This window comes from Pinus tabuliformis, chromosome J (genome assembly GCF_031772625.1).
Source record: "Pinus tabuliformis cultivar Carrire ecotype Pingquan chromosome J, CPIR1, whole genome shotgun sequence".
Taxonomy (NCBI): Eukaryota; Viridiplantae; Streptophyta; class Pinopsida; order Pinales; family Pinaceae; genus Pinus; species Pinus tabuliformis.
Window position 1 is genome coordinate 949,562,768 of NC_142295.1, and position 23,509 is coordinate 949,586,276.

The window sequence follows — 23,509 nt, forward strand, 5'->3', positions numbered from 1 at the left end:
TTATGACATTGGCAACTAGAACACTGTTTCTTTGCGCAATGTTTCACTATGATATGAATATAAATGCGTTTTTTTCGTTCCGAAACAAATGTGGTTCATTATCATAATGAAAATTGTTAGAATTATAAATATAAATAAATATTAGGTATTTTTGGAAAATTTTTAAGATATTAATTTTTTTATATATTTAAAAATATACTATAACTTGTAAAAAATTATAATCTTAACATAATTATATATATAAAAAAAATTATTCAATTTTATCTATCAAATTCCACTTTTGTTGCACCATATACCACATTGAAATTGCACATCAAATTTTAATTATTTTTACTTCCAAAATGATTTTGATTTTAGAATTTGTTTTTATCATCAACATACCCAAATTTTTTAGAAATATCTTAATTGGGAGCCGGGATGGAATTTTGCTCTTAATTTTTTTTTTGCCAGCCATCAACATTCTTTATTTGATTTATGAAAATATGTAACAAAAGTGTTCAAATCTTTTTTTTGAAATTCTACTCTATTTGTAAATTTAAATATCATTTTACAATAATAAAAAAAATTATTACTATTTTAAAAACGATAATGTTTTCTTTAATAAATATTTATAAGATTATAGTATTTTTGTTTTGTTCTTTTCTAAATATTTAACTTTCATCACCAAATCAATATCCACCCAATTAATTATTTTTTAGAACTTTAACATTATCACAAGAGGTGCCTTGTGGGTAGTAAGCAAACTCACATAAGAAACGGGTGAAGCTTAAAAAATATCCCATGACCTCATGTGCATTGCATATTCTCTGTAATCTAAAACAATCTAAGTATTTTTTATACGAACACGATCTGGCCAAAAAAAAAATCAAAATTTTTTAATTTTATTTTTTATTTTTAAATTTATTATTATTATTATTTAATTCTTTAAATATACTATAACTTTTTTTACATTTTAAAAATTAATATAACTTTCCTTTACATTTTTAAATCTTATTAATTTTTATATTATATATAAATTAAATTAAGATAAAACTCCAAGCTAATCATTAATATTCGTCCCAAATTTAAGGCGAATATTTATCACTATCACCCACTATAATCTTCTTCCCAAATTTGAGGCGAGGATTTATCTATAGAACCAATGGATCTTCCTTAGAAGTCATAACTTGTGGTTAGTGCACCAAGAATATAGTTGGTGTGACGTCTATGAAGGCACGACATGAGGAGAGAAGGGAAGTTTAAATATAACATGTTTCTCACTTTTATAAGTGTCTTATTATTAAAATTGATCATGAATCTTTATTTTAAATAATAATAAAAAAATAAACCTTGGTTTATTGAGGCTAAGGAATTGTAAGATCGTTAAAAGTGGTTGGAATTTAGGCAAAACAATTTCAAAAAATTTTGCAATAGTCTTGTTTGAATTATATTTTTGACACTGAAAATGAATTCAACACCATCAAAAACTTTTGTGGCATCTAAAATCTTGAAATTTAACCACTATAACCAAAATTTACAAAAATCTCTGCTCAATTTTATCAGAATCTCACCAAATTTTTTATAATTTTTAAAGAGAAAACACTCTATGACAAAAAAAAATAATGAATAAGGTGATGCATTTAGAGGGATCACAATAGTCTTCATAGTCCTCGTGAAGTAATTCTAGAGTTTACAATTTTCTTTGTAAAGTGAAAACCATGGGCACATTCTTTGTAATAAAATGGAAACTTCTAACTCACTAACGGGATTGCATATATTTCATCAAGTCAAGTTTTGATTAGAGTAAAATTTAATTAATGCGACCTTATATTTTTCATTATACGAAGTTTTGTTTAGGAATAATCTTTTTATGGGTTAGACAAAGGAATATTTTGAATTAAGATGATATATTAATAAATATTTTTTATTAATTTATATTTTTCAAAATTAGTTTTATTATATGTTAAATTTTTGAGAGGATTTTATTTTTAATATATTAGTAATTATTTTTTAAGGGAAAATTATAATTTTTCTATTAAATAGAAAGTTACAATCAATACATGCATCACGTGTATTTAGTTGTTTGTCTCAGAAGATTAAAATAAGAAAAAAAAAATAAACGAATTGCAGATAAACGAGCCCTGGAACCATACGAACAAATAAATCCTGTTATCCTGAAACTGAGATAAGATTTGTATGCTATAATCGGTCAAAAATAAAGTTTTGCAACTTTTAATATCTGTTTTCACAGGGTGTCATATATACACAAAAAATAAAGGGTTGATCCATATATAGCAAAAAAAAGTTGGTGTTGTAATAGTAAAGTGTTCAGTAAAGGCTATTATAATTCAATGAAGGATTGTGCTGGAAGTGCTGTACTGCATTATCTAGATGTCTATTGATTTGCTCATCATTCATATGTTGTCTTGTGTTTTTTTCAGATAAAATATTTGCTTCATAATTTCTTTCTATGTGCATATGACAACAAGAGATAAAATCAAAAGCTTTTTTTAAATGACATATCTCTTTGAGTATTGGAATTAGTGTGTGATTATAATATTTTTGAGAAGCATTAAATGAATGTATAATATTTAAGGAGTCTTGAACACTTGGAGAAAACGACAATCATATTCCAAAGCCCAACATAAAAGAAGTTTTAGAGAGAGTAGTTCTGCATAATTGTTGGAACCCCTGCCCAGGTCAATTTTTTATTTCAAAAAATGTTGATCGTTGAAGAAAAGGATTCCACCCCCACAAACACCATCCTCATTTGATGCTCCATCAAAATAAGACCAGGGAATTTGTTAATTGATCTCTTCTACAGAGATTATGCGTGACACATGATGAGATTCCTTCGAAGGCGAAAGAGTATAAATCGCTCCTATTTCTGCTGAAATGATGTCTAGAGCGGATGGTGTGTCTCTAAATGTGGCTTTGTTCATTGTCAGCCAAACCCCCAATCCAAATTGCATCCCAATAGTTATTTGGCTCTATTCCAATACTTAGAGTGAAAGGACAAATAATAAACATATATGAGACCGACTCCTCAACATTTCTGCACAAAATGCACCAACTAGGACCTTATTCATGTCTCTTTTGTAGGGTGTCCCATGTTGGTACTTTATTTTTAATAAAGAACCAAAGAAACAATTGTAGAAATTAATGTGTAGATTCAATATTGCTCATGAAAATTACTAAATCAAAAGACTTGAAGCTACTCTACTCATCCAGGGAAGTTAATTCACCATATAAAACAAGAATCCTTAACATGTAAAAGGAAACATCACGCATGCACAAAGATTTATCTAGGGGAAAGAAATTGCTCAAAACCCCTTACTATCTATATTGCATTAATAAGAGAATAAAGAAGAAATACAATGTTTTCTCAAGCCTGAGCACACCCTGCAACTATATAGTCTATCCCTCTACCTGACTAACTGAACCTAGCCCAACACTTAGCTAATTTCAAGCCTTCCCAAGCTCCTATTTCCTTGCGTTGTTCCCTTGGGAAATTTCCCCTAGTTTTTAGGAATTTCACACCAAGGATTGCGCAATAGCCTTAGGTCAATCTATAACTGCATGCACCACCTGTACACATGGGAATATGCTACAACTGATAGTACATTGCCTTGGAATCTCCATCTCAACTAGGTAACTCGAATTCTCTACATGCAACAATTATTTTGGGTTGATTGATCAGTTAATTGGTTGATCACTGAGTGTGGTTGAAGTTACACATCCACAACTTGACCTACACTAGTTCTTCTGGCAGTTAGAACTAGTTAAACTGACAATAACTTAAATTAACTGAAAAAGGTTGCTACAAGTTAGCAATCAATCATCTAGAACTGAACTCATGTGTCTCCAACTCAAAGTTACTGAGTTAATTGAATGACAAAAGCCATGTCACATCAATTAACTACCACCAAGTATTCTGCTAAAATATAAATTCAAATTTTAATCTAGTTTGACCAAGGCAAAGTCAAAACTAGGGTTTCTTGTTGCATTTTCAACACTTCCTCTCAACAAGAAAGGGATTATCAGATACCCCAATCCTGCTTCTATGGAACTTAAATTTTCCTCTTGACAAGGTCTTTGTCAAAATATCTGCATCTTGTTGCTCCGTCAAAATGTACTACAACAACATAATCTGCCTTTGCACACAATCTCGTAGATGGTGATGTTGAATGTCAATATGGTTGGATCGATAATGAAATATTAGATTCTCATAGAGTTCGAAACAACTATGATTGTCTCACTGTAGGATCCATCTTCTGACCAAATAACCCAACAAAAATCTTTCTCATCCAGATAACCTCACATGTTCCTTGAATTGCAACCATGTACTATGCTTTTGCTGAGCTCAGTGCCACATATCTATGCTTCCTATTGTACCAAGAAAGTGTTGTTGACCCAACATTGAAAATTACTCATGAATTGTTCTTCTTGTCCGATGGACTCCTCGCCCAATCTGCATCTGTGAAGCCTTGCAACTTCATTCCCTCTATCCTCTTGTACTAAATACAAAACTGAGTAGTGCCTCTGAGATATCTCAGCACATGCTTTGTTGTCTTCCAATACAGTTTGGTTGGCTTAACCATTGCTTAACTAAGTTGGTTAACTACATAACACATGTCTGGTTGTGTGTTCACCAAGTACATAAGTGAACCCACAGGCTTCCTATAAATGGTAGCCTCCACTACTTCATCAAAAGTAGCATCCTATTTCCTCCAGTTTTCTGATAGAAGAGTCTCCATGGGTTTGCACCTGTCCAAGTGGAACCTTTGAAGTATCTCGTTGGCATACTTTCCCTAAGAGGCAAATAGGTCCCCATCACCTTTCCATACTTCCAAACCAAGGAATTAGTGCATGAGACCTATGTCCTTTATCTTGAACTCTCTTGCAAGGTCCTCCTTGCACGATTTGATTAGTTGCTCATCACCAGTAAGGGTCAAGTTTGTATCTACTTCACTTTTGGTAAATCCCAAACCGATGAGATAGCTATCGATCCTAGTGTACCAAGCACATGGTGATTTCTTGAGTCCATACAACGCTTGCTTGATTCTGTACACATGCGACTCTCTATCAAAGGTCTCAAACCCCTCTGATTGCTCAATATACACCTCCTCCTCAATAACTTAATTGAGGAATGTTGTCTTCACATCCATCTGGTGGATCTTCCACCCCATCTGCACTGGAAGTGCTTGAATTAACCTGATGAATGAGTAGCTTGCTACTGGAGCAAAGGTCTCCTCATAGTCAATTCCTTCAACATGAGAGAACCCCTTCGTCACAAATTTGGCCTTGTGTTTCTCTATGTTTCCGTCTGCTGCATGCTTTACCTTGTAAATCCATCTCGAACCAACCACTGATTTGTCTGTTGGTCTTGGGACCACTTCCCAAACACTATTTTTGACAATGGAATCATATTCCTCTACCATAACATCAACCCATACTGGTTTCTCTACAACTTCCTTGAATGAGGATGGCTCAGTCTCTACAATATCACTCATCAGAGCCATGTAGCTAGTGTACTGATCTGGTGACCTCTTCCTGCACTGTGATGTGGGTGCTCCAAAATTCTCTCTAGAATCCTGCAATAATCTGTCAGCTTCCCTGGTTTGGTTCATTCCTTCTTTAGATGTCTCTACTTGAGTGGTTGTCTCCACTCTCTGCTCCTTTGCTTATGGTTTCTCCACGACTTCTTGAGGTTCTTCCTTTGGAGCCAAAAGCTCCTGATAAGGTTGAAACTGGAACTCCCTCTCAAGAGAACACCTCATTTCCTTCTTGTCATAAATTTTCACATCTCTTTTGACCACAACCATCCTGAGAGATGGCAAGTACACACAATAGTTGTGAGGTGTGTCTGTGTACCCCACAAATATGCCCAACTCTGTTGTCGGCTCTAGCTTTTTCCTTGCTTCCTTAGAAACATGATAGTAAAGTAATGATCAAAAGATCCTAAAGTGTGACACATCTGGTTTCTTCCCTAAAAAATATTCCCCTGGTGTACTCATGCCAAGAATCCTATGACTCCTATTCTAAGAATAGGCCATTTTTTTGCATGATTTAGCCCACAAGTGTAGAGGCAGGCTTTGGTCATGCAACATCATCCTTGATGCTCCCGCAATACTTATGTTCTTCCTCTCAGCCACCCCATTCTATTGTGGGTTATGGGGTGTTGTCAACTCTCGTCGAATGCCTTCCTTTGCATATAAATTTTTAAATTCATTTGACACTTACTCACCACCATTATCGCTCCTGAGAGCCTTCACTTTCCTGCTAGTCTCTTTCGCAATAAGTTCTTTAAACTCAACAAATTTGGAGAATGTCTAGTCTTTCTTTTGCGTGAAGTACATGTAACACTTCCGTGAGAAATCATCTATGAATATAACATAATACCTGTGTTTGGCAGTGGAGGCTTTCGAGAAAGGTCCACAAACATCAGAGTGGATCCTTTCAAGGATTGCATGCGCCCTACTATCCCGATCATTCAAGGTGGATTTTGTGTACTTCCCCAACGTACACCCTTTGCATGTATTTCACTGCTATAGTGCTCCTTTGGGGAGGCATGTAGAAATCTGCTGCATGATCTTCAAAGCGCTATGATGCAAATGGTCAAGTCTTCTATGCCATAATTCACCGACATCTCATCTCTTCACCTTCTTTTCTTTTGTGCTCAATGTTGCACAATATTCCAGATCTAATTTGTAGAGGTTCTTCACTCGAACCCTAATCTGGTTCACTTGTCCCATAGCGATATGTCTCAAGAAATCCTTCCCTTTTCTAAATATCACATCGTAACCACGATCTTCCAACATAGCTATGAAAACTAGATTCTTCTTCAAACCCGATACAAACATCACATCCTTGAGCCTGAGAGGGGAGCCAGACTCCCTCTGAAAAGTAACTGTACTAATATTGGTCACATGTAGTCACTGAAAAATTCTTTGTTTCCCATCATGTGGAATGAGGTACCGCTACCGAGATACTACACACTACCCATCACTGTGCTTCCCATGCATGTAATTAAGGTAAAATCAAGTTTGAGCTGTGAAGCCAAGGCTTCAACTGTTGCTCCTCTTGCAGTCTTCTTGCTTGATTTCTTGTGTGGAAACTTCATTGCATAGTGCCTGAATTCGTGACAGTGAAAGCACTTGATTCTGGACAAGTATTTCTTCTTTCCCCCTTGATTCAAATCTTCTTTGGATTCGTGTTTATTCCCTTTCTTTTCCTTTCCATCCAAGGCACAGTTCTCCTCATCCTTGCCCTTGGATGAGGTCTTGTCTCTAGTGTTTCACCTTATTTCTTCCTGCACTAGATCGAACCATAACCACTCCCAACTCGATAGTTTTTCTCTACCATTTATTGAATCTTAATAGCTATGCCAACTCTTGGGAAGGTCCAAAAGGGCTAGAGCTACTAAGTCTTCTTTAGGGACATTAGCACCGACCCCGCCAAGCTCATAACGAAATTGTGTAAACCTGCTCAGGTATTGCAGAATTGTGTCATTCTTTTACATCTTGAATGCCAACTTCCTATGGTCACTATTGTTCTCGAAAAACTCGGTCAGTGCTTTCCACATCGTGAACAAAGTCTCTTTTCCATGGAGATTCGAGACAATATGATCTCAAACTCCCTCCAATACGATTCTCCTCTCTTTGGCCACATCCTTCTTACACTAAACGAAATTTCAGGCATTAGATGCTTGGGGGTTTTCTACGTATGGGTTGATGTATTCTAGCAGCCCATTATCATCCAATACTGTCTCCATCAGATCCTTCCATGCACCAATGTTTGAGGTGCCTTCTAAGGCATACTCAAGCCTGATTCTATTTAAATCCATATTCTCAATCCTAAAGAAAACCTGCAACAATAATCTTCAATTTCGAATCTCCTGCAATGACAACTTTTAAATCTCTTCTCTACAGTGAGTCCCGCTCTGACACCATGTAGAAATTAATGTGTAGATTCAATACTACTCATGAAATGTACTAAATCACAAGACTTGTAGCTACTCTACTCATCTGCGGAAGTTAATTCACCATATAAAACAATAACCTTTGACATGCAAAAGGAAACATCACACATGCACAAAGATTTATCTAGGGGAAAGTAACTGCTCAAAACCCCTCACTATCTATATTGCATTAATCAGAGAATAAAGAAGAAATACATTGTTTGCTCAAGCATGAGCACACCCTGCAACTGTATAGTCTGTCCCTCTACCTGATTGGCTGAACCTGGACCAACACTTATCTAATTTCAAGCTTTCCCAAGCTCCTATTTCCTTGCGTTGTTCCCTTGGGAAATTTCCCCTATTTTTTAGGAATTTCACACCAAGGAATTGTGTAATAGCCTAAACATCCCTGGTCAAAAATCCATGTAACATGTTAATAAAGGAAAAATATATAATACCATAGTCATGGGACACGTATTCCAAGCTAAATGGTGGGAAAAACATCCTAGTGGGTGTTGATTCGGTTTATTATGGCTAAGGAAATTGGGAAAGGCAAAGACTTTGGAAAGGCAAAGTGGCATTTTTGGCACATTTATTTATGAAAATAATGGAAAATAGGAGAAAAGGAAGGTGAAAGGTCACAGGCATGTGAGGAGGAAAATGAAGGAAAATAATGGAAATTGAAGAAAATTGAGGCCTCATTAATTAAAAAAGGCTTCTGAGGAACAATGGGCATGCTTGGTCAACGTAGCTTTTGTTAGTCCAATTTTGGAGCTCTCATTCTATTCTCTATCTCTCATACTCTTGGACACTTAGAGTTTTCTTGGAGCACTCTTGGAGAGTGTGGCATACTTGGATGCTTAGAGCAAGAAGGAAAAGGAAGAGTAGGAAAGTGCAAGAGGACATCGGGATCAACAACTACAACAAGTTTTGCTTGCAGGCACTGAGTTGCATGTACATTTTCCTCATGAGTTTTGGCATGGCATATGCATGTGGTTTATTGGTCATGATCTATCATTGGCATGGAGGATTGCCTGGATTGATAGTGGATTTTCCTAGCCTTTCCATTTCCAGGATAGCCATGGTGTTGTGGGTTCATTTCTTTGTTTTTCTGGTTGGTTCTCATGTTTCCTTTAGCTTGGGTTGAGTTACTAGTTTCTAGAAGTCTTGGTTGGACAAATTCTCTAGAAGCCCTGTAACAACTTGGGTTGAGTTACTAGTACTAGAAGCCTTGGTCGGATAAACACTCTGGAAGCCCTTGGTGGGTTGAGTTACTAATCCTGGAAGCCCTGGTTGGACAAACACTCTAGAAGCCCGGTGACAGTTATGGGTTGAGTTACTAGTTCTAGAAGCCTTGGTTGGAAAAAATGCTCTAGAGAACTAGAAGGCTTGGTAGAGACCAATCTGGAGATGGTTTGTGATGTTCAACCATGAGGTGGAATCATTGTTTGATGGGTTGAGGTGGTTTGGCCTCTGGAATCCCTGGTTTAGTTTTGATGGATTGTTCCATGAGATCCCACATTCATGCTTGGAATATGGCATGGGGGTGACTGGTTGAAGAGAGATTTGGCTCAGCCATGTCTATGGTCAGGTGGTATGTGGAAGTCCCAGACTTGGTTTCATTTTTCTTGTAGCAATAAAAGCTCTTTCCTATGGTATTGATGGGTAAATATGCTTATTGTTATGTGGATTACATGGTTGTTTTATGCTTAGCATCTTTGATGTTTATATGCTAGTTATGAATGAGTTTGATGTTTGTCATGATGTTTGGCTTATATCATGTTTTTACTTGTAAATGAATGAACAATGTATTTATGGCCTAATAGATGAAATTGCAGCTAATGTATTGAGGCATCAATGCTTCTTAGTGATTTTCAAATAAGTATGAAATCCCTATGCTTAGTTTTGTTGTTAAGACTTGTCGCTTTCATGTTTGTGACATGTTTTTAGAAATGCGTGTCATGGCTAGAAGGGGTCCAGTCTAGTCCTTGTTGATTTTTTGGCAAATGTATCTTTGTTCCACTATGAAATTTCATTTCTGAACCTGTCATTAAGTTTTGGGTAGTGACCTGGTATCTAGAACTGAAAAAGTGGCACAAACCTTGGAGTTGTAGGCACAAAACTGGGGAAAAAGTTCCCAGAGGCTCCCTTACCCTTGTTATGAGAGCTTCTGAAGCCTCCTAGATGTACCCTTGTCAACATCAAGGGAGCGTCTAGGGGTTTGATGCACTAAAACTTCAGTTGGTCTCAGGGGCTAGTTACCTGAGTGGTTGGATGGCTCCTGGGAGTTTTGTTGCTAATGTGGAAGGTCTGTGTGATGTGTTCCACCAGTTCCACTTCCTTAATTGACACATAGGGAGTCGAATCATATCATAGTAACTTCTCGTCACATGTTTACCGCGGTAGGCTAGTTTCTTAGGTATATGTGGGAGGAGGGTGTTATAGAGTGGTATCAGAGTGGGTTTCGTTCTCTTTGGGTGGTGTCTGGTTTTCGTTCTTTTTGGGTGATATTTGATAACACAAAGTGGTGTCATGGTATGAATCAACACTTGGACTGGATGGAAAAGATCTGTTTGTCATGCATGCATGTAGGTTGTATATGTGCTTGTTATATATGCATAGTAGTGGTCATTGTTACAGTTGTGTTTCCATGTGGAAGTTGATGATGTTTTTATTGGGATGTGCTCTTCATGAATGCATGTCGGTTGTATATGCCTTTATTATGCATGCATTGTCATGGTTATGGTTATGCATGTATATTAGGTCAGACATGCATCACGAGGTCATTGTATGCAATTAGGTCATCATGATGCTATTGGCATGTTATGGTGCTAATGAGTTAGTTGAGATAAGTCAGGAGATGCAAACCATCAAATGGAAGTTGCAGCATTGGACCTCGAGACAAGAGCATGTCATCATACATGTTTGTATGTTGGGCATATTGTCATACATGTTTGTATGTTGGGAATGTCGGTATGTAGGTTAAGGGTTTTTATATGCATTATGGTTATGTGTATATCTTTCATTCCATTTATGTTACGGTTACATACATGATAGATTCTAGTTTATTAGTGTAGTCATATACACATGCGTTGGATAGTCATTAATGATAGTATCATGTGGTTGTATGCATTGTTATTGTTGTTTTATGTTAAATAACTTGATCATTATGTTATATGTTGTTGATGAGTATGTTATAGGTTAACTTCTTGTTGTTATATGACAGTTAGCTTGATGATTAGGTTATATGTTGTTGATGAGCATGATATATAACTTGTTTTTGTTACATGTTAGTAACTTGATGATTAGGGTTATTACATTAATATCTTGATGTTATATGTATCATACTAATTTGGATTGGTCTATACAAATGGTTAGGGTTATGACATTCATGTATGAGTTAATATGTTTTGATATTATGTCATACTAATCTAGACTGACTGTGAAGATGTGATTATTATGTATGAATGATAATTGTTTATGAGTTTATGATGTGACCATGTTAGCTAGTGACTATTATGGATATCATGACCTTATTTATGTTTGAGTTGATATATTGTGAAGTTATATCATGCTAATCTAGATTGATTGTGCAGACAAGATAACTTCCCGTGAGATACATTAAGATTTGAGTTGGCTTATGTCGTCTATTTGGTGTTTGAGCATTTGGTGTCTATTATATCATTTAGTTGGTTTATTTAAAACGATATGTTTTCAAGTTGGTTGAATGTTTGATGAATTGCATAATATGAGTATGTGTTCAAATGATCTTGTTTTAAGATGATTGTTCTAACACATATGTGTTGAGAAAATTGATATGTGTTTGAGTGTAAGTAGGTGATAGTTGTATCAATTTGTCTAATGATTGTCAGTTGACTATGGATTATGACATGATTGTTAGTCTTGGTAAATGATGATTTCAAATTAGTAAATATGTTGCCTTGATCCTTGGAACATGTGGTCGACATGTGTGAGTAGTTGCAGGGAAACATGCTTGGCACAACAAGGTAAGGTAATTGGTGTAATGTTATGTTCAATTATGCACTGACAGTTATGTGTTTATGGTAGTATGATGCAGGAGATTGCATGGCAAAGATATTTCCATGAAATACTAAAGAAGGCTCAGGTTGAGCTTTCACTTGGAAGCATTGGAAACCCATGGGGATGGAGTCATCGTGTCTATTTCCAGTCTTGTGCTTTTGGTATTTTGTGATTTATTGAGCTTGATTTGCGGTTTTGTTTATGTCTGGTGCAAGTGCTGCCACTTTGTTTGCGGAGTCGTATTGTTATTGATTTTCATGGTTTTCTTCTTGTTTGTTTCTTGTCTTTCCTTTTATGTTTTGATTCTTGGGAATTGGTTTGGGAAAGAAGAAATTTAATGGAGTTCGGGGAAAGTTGTGTGGTATCCAACAGGTGATGTAAGGCCTGGATGAAGCTCAATGCATGCATAAGGGCAACTGAAGGAAAGCGTATGACAACTAGCTACATTGGTTTGGTCCTGTTGAAATATGGCAACAAGAATATTCCAATTTAATTTGTCCTTGAATTAAATTGTGAATTAAAATCGAATTTAGTCTTAACAGCTACTTGGAAATAATTAATTAATTTATTTTAAATTAATTAGTTGGAGAAATTCAAGTTAGAAGCCTTTCTGAAGTCATGCAAGAGTTATCCATTAAATTAAGGAGATAATATTGAGTTATATTTGAGTTGTAATTAGTTAACTCAGTTTACTGAGTTAAGTCCAGTTAAATTAGTTCCAAATTGTTTGAGGAACTAATAGTGAGTTAACAATCAGTTGATGCATGCATGCACTCAACTAGTGCTACTCCAGTTAACTGAAGATTCCCTCATCAGAAACTCATGCATGTCTATTCTGAGAAAGACCCAGTTGAGATTAAAGTCAAGGATAGTGTACTATCAATTGCATGTGTTTTCTCATGGAGAAAACTCATGCATGCAGTCAAGGATTTAATCCTTGAGGATTGTGCAGTTTTGGAAGGAGATCATCCACTTGGTAAGAGGAGAATCATCCCAGAGGAACAACGCAAGGAAATAGGAGCTTGGAGGGCAGAGAGGAAGGCTGAAGAGAAGCCAAGATTGCCTGTGAGCATCTGTGAGGATTGTACTAAGAGCTGGCTAGCTGTGAGAGCTAAGGCTTTGTATAATTCCTATGTATTTCCACCATGTATGATAATACAATAGTGTGGGGATTTTAGCTAAGGCTTTCCCCAAAGTATTTTCATGTGTATTGTGCCATTGATTCTTCTTCTTTTGGTTATATTGTTCAACTTGATCTTTAAGCTTCTACAAATTGATAGTAGAAGTAGGTTATAGTATTATGCTTTGATTTATATTGCATTATCGGGTTAACCTACCATCATATTTTCTACATGGTATCAGAGCTGGATTTGTAGAAATTATTCTACATGGTATCGGAGCTGTGAACAGTATACTGAGAAGAGAATTCAAAGTTTGAAGTTTGGGGTTGCAGGTGCAAATCGAATTCATATCATACTTCAAGGTTGGCCAATGGCATTCTATGGCTTGAGACTCGAGTATGCCTTGGAAGGTAGCTCGAATTACATAGCATGGAAAGATAGAATGGAGGTTGTATTAGAAGACAATGGCTTGAAGGAATTCATTGATCAAGAAATCCCAAAGCCAACTTCAACTAATGCACAAGAGTTGGCTGAGTGGAAGAAGTGTGTGGCAAAGGCGAGACAAATCAGCCTTTAGGGAGTTCGAGACCATATTGTCTCGAGTCTCCATGGGAAGGATACTCCATTTTCAATGTGGATGACATTGAAGGACCTCTACCAGAATAGTAGCGACAAGAGGAAATTGGCACTCAAGGATAAGCTTCGAAGAATCAAGATGGAGAAGGGTGATACTATGTCCACATATTTGAGCAAGCTCACCACCTGCAGAGATGAGCTTGGCAGTGTGGGAATAAATACTGCCGATGATGATATGGTGAGCCTCGCTCTCCTTGGCCTTCCAAAGAGTTGGAATAGCTACCAGGACTTTGTGAATGGAAGGAAGAAACTGTCGGATTGGGAACGATTGTGGTTGGATCTTATGAAGGAGGAGATCAAGAGGAGCACATGAGATGGTTCTTCATCCAGGAATGATGATGAAGAAAATCTAGCCTTAGCAAGTAAGGCAAGGAAAGGAAAGGGGAAGGCATCCCATTTCAAATCGAATTCTTCTCATGGAGGGAAGAAGGGTGACATGTCTAAAGTAAGATGCTTTAATTGTCACAAGATGGGACATTATGTGACTAATTTCCCATCGAAGAAGTCCAAGAAGGAATCCTCGGAAGGATCGAAAGGTGAGGCATTAGCCTCTCAGTTCGAAATGGAATTTACCCTCATCGCATGCATGGTGTCGTCGATGATGGGTTGTGTCTGGTATCTTGACAATGGAGCCTCATTCCACATGACCGGTGATAAAAATTTATTCAGTGCCTTGGAGGAGAAAGACCTCAAGATGCGCATAGAGATGAGTGATGAAGGAAGGTATAGTGTTTCAGGAGTGGACACAGCTTCTTTTAAGAGGGAGCATGGAGCTCCTCTCACCTTAACAGATGTGATGTATGTGCCTGGACTGAAGAAGAACTTGGTATCAGTCACGATGTTGGAGGAAAAAGGCTACAATGTTGTCTTCAGTAAAGGAAAGGCATTCCTAAGACACATAGCCATGGGTTAGACCAAGAGGATAGGGATTCGGGTGAAAAATCTCTATAAACTAGAGGTAGATGATTGTGTAACATTGAGTATGAAAGCAGAATTGGTGCAAAGCCAAGACATTGACGAGTTGTGGCACAAGCAGTTGGGCAATTTGTATCATGGGGTTTTGAAGATAATGTCGCAGATATCTACATGACTTCCAAAAGGTAAACTTGAGCAAGTTGACACATGCAAAGGTTGTACCTTGGGAAAGTACACCAAGTCTTCCTTTCATGATCGAGACAGTCGAGCAGAGGCTATCTTAGAGCGAGTTCATACTGATTTGTGTGGACCATTCTCGATGGCATCCATAGCGAAGAAAAGGTATTATGTGATTTTCATTGATGACTATTCTCATAAATGCTGGATTTATTTCATGCAGAATAAAGACCAAAATTTCACAAATTTTTGTGAGTTCAAAGCTTTGATTGAGAAAGAGTTAGGGAAGAAGATCAAGGCCTTGAGAAGTGACAACAGTGGAGAATATGTCTCTCAAGAGTTTAAGGACTTTTGTGCATCGGAAGGAATTAAATGAGAGTTGATGGCACCCCTAACCCACAGTAGAATGGGGTGGCAGAGAGGAAGAACATAACTATTGTAGGGACAACACGGGAAATGCTGCATGACCAAGGCCTACCACTTCACTTGTGGGCTGAGGCATGCAACACAATGGTCTATTTGTAGAATAGAAGCTTGCATCGCATACTTGGGATGAATACATGAGAGGAAGCTTTCTCCAGTAAGAGACCAGATGTGGGTCACTTCAGGATCTTTGGCTCATTGGTATATTGCCATGTAACAAAGGATGCACAGAATAAGCTTGAGCCGACAGCAGAGTTGGGGATATTTGTGGGGTACACTGATACACCCCAAAATTATCGCTGTACTTGCCTACCAGTCGGAGGACAGTGGTTCGTAGAGATCTCAAGTTTGATGAGCAGAAGGCCATGCGAGTTTCCCTTGAGAGGGAGCTCCAACTACAGGCTGTGGAGGAACTCTTGATTCCTGAGGAGGAGGAGCCTCAGACTGATGCGGAGCAGCCACATGCATAAGTTCTAGGAGTGGAGACATCCACTCAAGCAGAGTCTTCCAGAGATGGACGGAAGTGCACAAGAGAAGATGACAGATTGTTGGAGGATGCGAGAGAGAATATGGGAGCACCATCTTCTCAGCATAGACAGAGGAGGTCACCTGAGAGGTACACTGGATACATGGCCCTTGCTGGGGAATGTGTTGAGACCAAGCCATCTTCCTTTGAGGAAGTAGTGCAGGAGCCGATTTGGGTTGACGCTATGGTGGAGGAGTATGACTCCATGGTTCATAACAGGGTTTGAGACGTGGTTCTGAGACTGGAGAATAAGTCAATTATGAGTTCTCGTTGGCTTTACAAGGTAAAGCAAGCTGTTGATGGTAGTGTGGAGAAGCATAAGGCAAGATTTGTTGCCCATGGATTTTCACAGGTCGAGAGGATCATGTTGTTGCAATATATTTCGACAGAGGAGCAAGATGCTGACATTTTGACAAAGGCATTTTCAAAGTGTAAATTCGAGTTCCATAGAGACAGGATTGAGGTGGTAGATAATTCCTTTCTTGTTGTGAGGGAGTGTTGAAATATGGCAACATGAATATTCCAATTTAATTTGTCCTTGAATTAAATTGTGAATTAAAATCGAATTTAGTCTTAACAGCTACTTGGAAATAATTAATTAATTTATTTTAAATTAATTAGTTGGAGAAATTCAAGTTAGAAGTCTAAAGTCATGCAAGAGTTATCCCTTAAATTAAGGAGATAAGATTGAGTTATATTTGAGTTGTAATTAGTTAACTCAGTTTACTGAGTTAAGTCCAGTTAAATTAGTTCCAAACTGTTTGAGGAACTAATAGTGAGTTAACAGTCAGTTGATGCATGCATGCACTCAACTAGTGCTACTCCAGTTAACTAAAGATTCCCTCATCAGAAACTCATGCATGTCTATTCTAAGAAAGACCCAGTTGAGATTAAAGTCAAGGACAATGTACTATCAATTGCATGTGTTTTCTCATGGAGAAAACTCATGCATGCAGTCAAGGATTTAATCCTTGAGGATTGCGCAGTTTTGGAAGGAGATCATCCACTTGGTAACAGGAGAATCATCCAAGAGGAACAACGCAAGGAAATAGGAGCTTGGAGGGCAGAGAGGAAGGCTGAAGAGAAGCCAAGATTTCCTGTGAGCATCTGTGAGGATTGTATTGAGAGTTGGCTAGCTTTGAGAGCTAAGGATTTGTATAATTCCTATGTATTTCCACAATGTATGATAATACAGTAGTGTGGAGTTTTTAGCTGAGGCTTTCCCCAAAGTATTTTCATGTGTATTGTGCCATTGATTCTTCTTTTTCTGGTTATATTGTTCAGCTCGATCTTTAAGCTTCCGCAAATTGATAGTAGAAGTAGGTTATAGTATTTTGCTTTGATTTATATTGCATTATTGGGTTAACCTACCATCAGCTTTTCTACAGGTCCATTGAGGTAAATGGATGGTGATAGGACAATCATGAGAAAGGTAACATAAAGGGTAAAGTAAATGGATTTGAGGTTTCAGATGCCTTGGATATGTTGGGAACTGTTGTTCTCAATATTGTGCATGAATAAAGGAAGTTCTCTTAACCTTGGCCTTATGATATCTAGTAATTATGTTGTGATCATGATTGCTTTATGCTAATGTTTATATACATATATGTATGTATGTACATTGTTATCTGACAGGGTCATTAGGGATCATGATTGTTTTATGTTGATGTTTATATGTATACATGTATGTATGTATGTCATTGTCTGACAGGGTCACCAAGGATCATTCTTGTGGAGGAATGATTGCTTATGCAGGTGAATGGCATGAAGAGGTTCCTGGTTTATGAGGAATCAAGTGGGAAGAGTAGTCATGACAAATATATGAGGTCAGTATCATGTGGATATGAATTGATATTGTATGTTTATATTATGCCTATGTTTATTTTATGACTGGTAATGCTAAAGGATATACTAGTGGAATGAAAACAATGTACTTTGACGCTTGATAGGATAAGAATGGATGGTGGAGAGACACTGGAAGAAAGATTGCTTGGTAGAGGCAGTATGGTTTTGGATGTGCAATGTTATTGTTGTGTATATGTTGTGCATGTTGTATATTCAGTGATTGTACCTATGGTGATGTGTAATGTTGTATATGTAGTATTGTGTACATATGATGTTGTATGCCTATTATATATATGGTGTTGTGTGTATATTGCATATGCAGTGTTGGGTATAGATGGTGCTATGTACATGTTGGATATGCGGTGTTGTGTACATATCATACTATGCGCATGTTGGATGTGGGATGTTGTGTGTATATGGTCTTGTGTGCATGTTGTACAGATGGTGTTGTGTGCATGATTGTAAATGTGGTGTTGTGTGCAGGTGGTGTTGTTTGCATGTCGTGCATGTGTCACTATGTAGATGTGGTGTCATGTACATGTCGTGCATGTGGTGCTGTGTACATTTGGTAGTGTTCACATTGTACAAGTGGTGCGGTGTACATATGGAACTGTGTACATGTTGTGCAGGTGGTGTCATGTACATGTGATGTTGTGCACACGTTTTGCAGGTGGTGCTGTGTACAAGTGGTAATGTGTACATGTTGTACATATGGTATTGGTGTACATGTGATATTGTGCGCATTTCATGCATGTTGTGTTGCGGGCATGTGGTACTATGTATGCACATTGTTTAGTCATGGTATCATGGCATGTGTATTCGTTGTGTTGTACTCTATGTACATATATGTATTGTGTTGTACATCGGGTGTAGGTGTATGTATTGTGTGGTGGTGTACACTAGATGTAGGCGTATGTATTGTGTTTTTTTGTACACTAGGTGTAGGTGTATGTGTTGTATGTCAGGTGCAGGTGCATGTATTTCATGGTGTTGTATGTCGTGTGTGGTTGTATGTGTGTGATGCATACTATGTGTATGTGCACACGGTTGAGGAGAAGGGATTGGGTTTTTGTCGGGTGTGGCAACTGATCCGAAGTGTGCACGGAATAAGGACAAAGGTAGAAGCTAAGGATTTATTAACTAATAAGTATCAGTATTTTATTTTAGTTTTATTATGAATGTGATTTATGATTCTGGTCTATGATGATTACATGTTATCTATGATTCTGGTTTATTATGGTTACATGTGATTTATGATTTTGATCCATGATGGTTGTGTTTTGAGCTAACTAGATGTGATGTATTTATACATGATGATTTTATCAAACAACTAGTTTGAATTGTTTTGATAGGAAGTAATCAGAATTGCAAGTGTACCTTGCTAATGGACCAACAATGAGGTATGATTTGAATTTGTTTTGAGTCTAATGGAAATTATGTGCTTGGTACAAGAAGGTATGAAATGCCCAATTGGGTGGTCCAAACTGACGGCAAGCATTAGCAACAACAACAAAAAGGAATTGGAACAAACAACAGTATGCTGGTAAAGTATTCAGGAGCAGGGCCATTGTGGGACACTAGTACCCAATAATGTCCATTGATTTCCATAACCATGCTATGACCGGTATGATGGCTTGAGGCAGGGATATGCCTTAGTTTCTATACCTTCCGATGTGAGGAAACCTTGCCGGGGGATGGACTGCCTAGGATGGGGGTGCCAATGAAACTTGGGAGGTGTGTGACGATATGGAAGGGGGTGGTCAGATTGCTCGAGGGACTGCGTAGTAGAGAAGGGAATGCCAGGGATGGATTTGTTTTTGTCATTAGCATTGTCAGATGGAATCATATGCACATTTGGAGTGTGCCCTAAAACGATGAGTCGGTACCTGTTCAATTAGAGAAAAAGTGGCACACGATTGTAGTGCTGGACATTGGATGCAACTTTGAATTTGATAGTGGATTATGGAATTCTTGGGAAGGAGGTGAATACTAGTACTACTTTTCAGGGTGGAGGTGTGAGCTTCTAGATTCCCTTGTTGATTGATATAGACATTGTATCCTTTTATTTGCTAGATGAGCAAATGTGCACATGTGTATATGTGTATATCATTATAAAAATTGTATCGAGCTGGATTTATAAAGCTCCATAGACAGTATGGTTATTTGTTGGTTTAAGCAAATATGCATAAATATATGTGGTTGTAATTGTAAATATCATAATGAGTTGTGTTACAAAGCTCCAGTAAATGGTATGATTGTCATATATTCAACCGTGATCATTGTAAATACTGCAACAAGTTATGTTATAAAGTTCCATAAGTAGTATGTTTTGTTTATAGATGTCATTGAACACTGAGAAGGGTGTTCCCCCAAGCAGGAGGGTTCCGTAACAACCCTAGTAAAAAATCCATGTAAAAGTTTAATAAAGGAAAAATATATAAGACCATGGTCATGGGACACGTATTCCAAGCTGAATGGTGGGAAAAACATCCTAGTAGGTGTTTATTCATTTTATGATCACGATATATAACTTATTGTTGTTACATGCTAGTAACATGATGATTAGGGTTATTACATTAAGATCTTGATGTTATATGTATCATACTAATTTGGATTGGTCTATGCAAATGGTTATGGTTATGAATTTCAGGTATGAGTTAATATGTTGTGACATTATTTCATACTAATCTAGACTAACTGTGCATATGTGTTTATTATGCATGACTGATAGTTGTTTATGATTTTATGATGTGAACATGTTAGCTAGTGACTATTATGGATATCATGACCTTATTTATGTTTGAGTTGATATGTCATGAAGTTATATCATGCTAATCAGGATTGACTGTGCAGACAATATAGCCTCCCCTGAGATATGTTAAGCCATGAGTTAGCTTATGTCGTCTATTTGGTGTTTGAGTGTTTGCTGTCTATTATGTCATTTAGTTGATTTATTTAACCTGGTATGTTTTGAAGTTGGTTGTGTTAGACTCCATCTCATGTCAGAGATAGATTCTTCTTCAAAACCCTGTTTTGAAGAAGAAATCATTAATATGTAATTTGTCATGATGTTCTATAGCTCTACAGCTCTTCAAATGACAGTGTTTTGATGTGGATGATGAGACAATCCCTGCAAAAGTTAGACATGGATTTACATTCTTCGCAGCTGATGAACAAGGACTAGACCATGCATTACTATAGAGAGAGGCCAAAATGGTGGCTAGCAAGAGCAAGAGCCCAACAAGCCCGCATTCTAGCTTCACTCGACAATCTGCTGCAAATTCATTTATGTTTTGATAATATAACAATTTGAAGAAAACAAACATGACTTATTCAGAACTACGAGGCCACTATTTTGTTTTGACAGCATCTTTCGATGACATTGATGCAAGCATGTATGATGGGTTGATAGTTCCTGGAGGAAGGGCACCCGAGTACCTAGCTCTAAATGAATTTGTTCTTAAATTGGTCAAGCGGTTTTCTGATTCAAACAAGCTCATTTCTTCTATTTGTCGTTGGCAATTGATTCTTGCTGGTGCAGGTATATTGAAAGAGAAAATATGTACTGCGTATCCAGCTGTAAAGCTTGATGTATTGCTTTCTGGCGGTGAATGGTTAGAGCCAGAACCTATAACTACGGGTTTCAGAGATGGGAATTTAGTGACAGCAGCAGCTTGGCCTGCACACCCACAATTTATCTCTCAGATCATGGCATCATTGGGAATTAAAGTGTCGTTTTGAGGAGTTGTGCGCATTGTCTGTAAACTCAATTTCTACTCCGTGTGTATAAAAACTACTATGCTGTAGAGGACCACTAGATATAATAAGTTGCAGTTGCAGTGTAAGTTGATGTCTTCATTAAGTTAACATAAAATAAAGGGATCAACAGGCAATCAAATGAAAGTGGCTCAAAATATCAATCGGTCTCTTTCAGCCCTGGGGGATGTTATTAGTGCACTGGCTTCTGAAGGGCGGCATACAGAAATCACAAGCTCACGATGCTTATGAGTGATGCACTTGGTGGCGATGCCAAAACATTAATGTTTGCAAATATATCCCCAGCGGAATCCATTATGGATGAGACCCATAATTTTCTTTCATATGCTACCTGAGTTCGCTCAATTGTAAATGATGGCAAGCGCTGGACAAAGCCAATGGTTCTTATGGCATCTCTCTTCGCTTTGGCATTAGATTTGTATTGAAACATCATTCTATGGTTCTCTGGCTTCCATTCCTTTTGGCACTATGGGTTGGAGGTAATGAGCAACACCCACCAGATGACATCAATGCAGCTCTAAAGAATGACTTGCAGCTTCATCCTTATTCGAAGTCCCCTGACATTAGAACAAATTTAATGAATTCACATACATGGCCAAAGCCTCTGAAGATCCTAGCCGATACCTTGATGGAACCCGTGTATACATACAAGGATCTTTATGGGATGGATTTGCCAGTGGAGATGGAGAATTTACAGATGGCCCCTATAATATCCAAAATCTAGAAGACTTTTTCAAGGATGACTTTTATAAATATGGGTTTAATCCTGAGGTGGGTTCTGTAGGTATGCCACTTGCAACCACTATCAGAGCAACAATGCCTCCAGAAGCATGGCAAATTCCACTATTTCAGAAGCTCCCAAATGGCTACATTAAAGAAGTGCCAAATCCTGTTTGGGACTATCACAAGTATATCCCATATTCTAACCCTGGAACGGTCCATGATCAAATTGAAATGTATGGAGAGCCAAAGAGTCTGGATGATTTCTGTGAGAAGGCACAACTTGTCAACTATGTTCAATATAAGGCACTTTGGAAGGGTGGACGTCAAGGATGTGGACAAAATACACAGGTGTTCTAATTTGGAAAACCCAGAATCCATGGCCGGGTTTGAGAGGTCAATTTTATGACTATTTTCATGAACAGACAACAAGATTCTATGGTGTCCGTTCAGCTGCAGAACCAATCCATGTGCAGTTGAATCTGGCAACATATTTTATTAAGATAGTGAACACAACATCAATTCCCCTGTCAAATGTTACAGTGGAGGTCTCAGTATGGGATTTGGAAGGGACCTGTCCATACCACAAAATCAACAAAAATATATCAGTGCCATCAAAAATAACACTTCCAGTTTTTGAAATGCAGTATCCAAAATCACATAATGCAAAGCTGGTTTATTTTCTTCTCCTCATGCTTCTTGATACATCAGCAAAACCTTTATCGAGGAACTTTTATTGGCTCCATTTGCCAAGTCATTCTCTCCCTAATGTTGAAGATCATGACAACTAACATGAGCCCATTAGCATCGAGAATAGTTGTGAATATGGAAGTATGAATGTAGAAGAACCTGCAGCGGAGACTTGAGGGTGCTCAGTGGACCATCACATATTTAGAGCAGCGGAACACTCAGCTGGAGGAGGAGAAGGCCCTTGATGAGATTTGGAGGATTCGAAGTGATCGAGTCCTAAACCGTAGGAGGCCCGGTGATCCATTGCCTGTTGACCGGGAGTCTTTGCTTATTCAGGAGAATGCCCACTTGGAGAGGCTGTTGGCTAAGGCCAACCAAGACAAAAGGCTGCTAAGGAACATGAAAAACCACTATTGGGCTAGGATGCACGTTTGTAAAGCAAAGATGAAAGTGTTTCAAAGAAGATTGACCGAGGCTCTTGGGAGGAAGAAGAAGGCCAACCCACTCCGCATCTTGGCCGAGGCTTCTCTCACTCATCATGACACTCACTAGCCTCTTCACAGCATCAAGCACAAAAATTTTTGGAAGTTTTGGCTCATTTTTGGCATTTTTGGACAATTTACAGGTTTTGGCTTCTCAACGGGTCTCACCCCCGGTGAGACCCTTTGTCATCGTAGCTCCGTTTTGTAGAAACTCAGC

The 23,509-nt window shown here is 37.8% G+C and overlaps 2 pseudogenes; both read left to right on the forward strand.

The window, feature by feature from the left end:
• Positions 1–20,947: 20,947 nt before the first annotated feature.
• Positions 20,948–21,364, forward strand: LOC149229928 (protein DJ-1 homolog D pseudogene; annotated as a pseudogene).
• A 612-nt stretch (positions 21,365–21,976) lies between these two features.
• LOC149229929 (mannosylglycoprotein endo-beta-mannosidase pseudogene) lies at positions 21,977–22,986 on the forward strand (annotated as a pseudogene).
• The last annotated feature ends 523 nt before the right edge of the window (positions 22,987–23,509 follow it).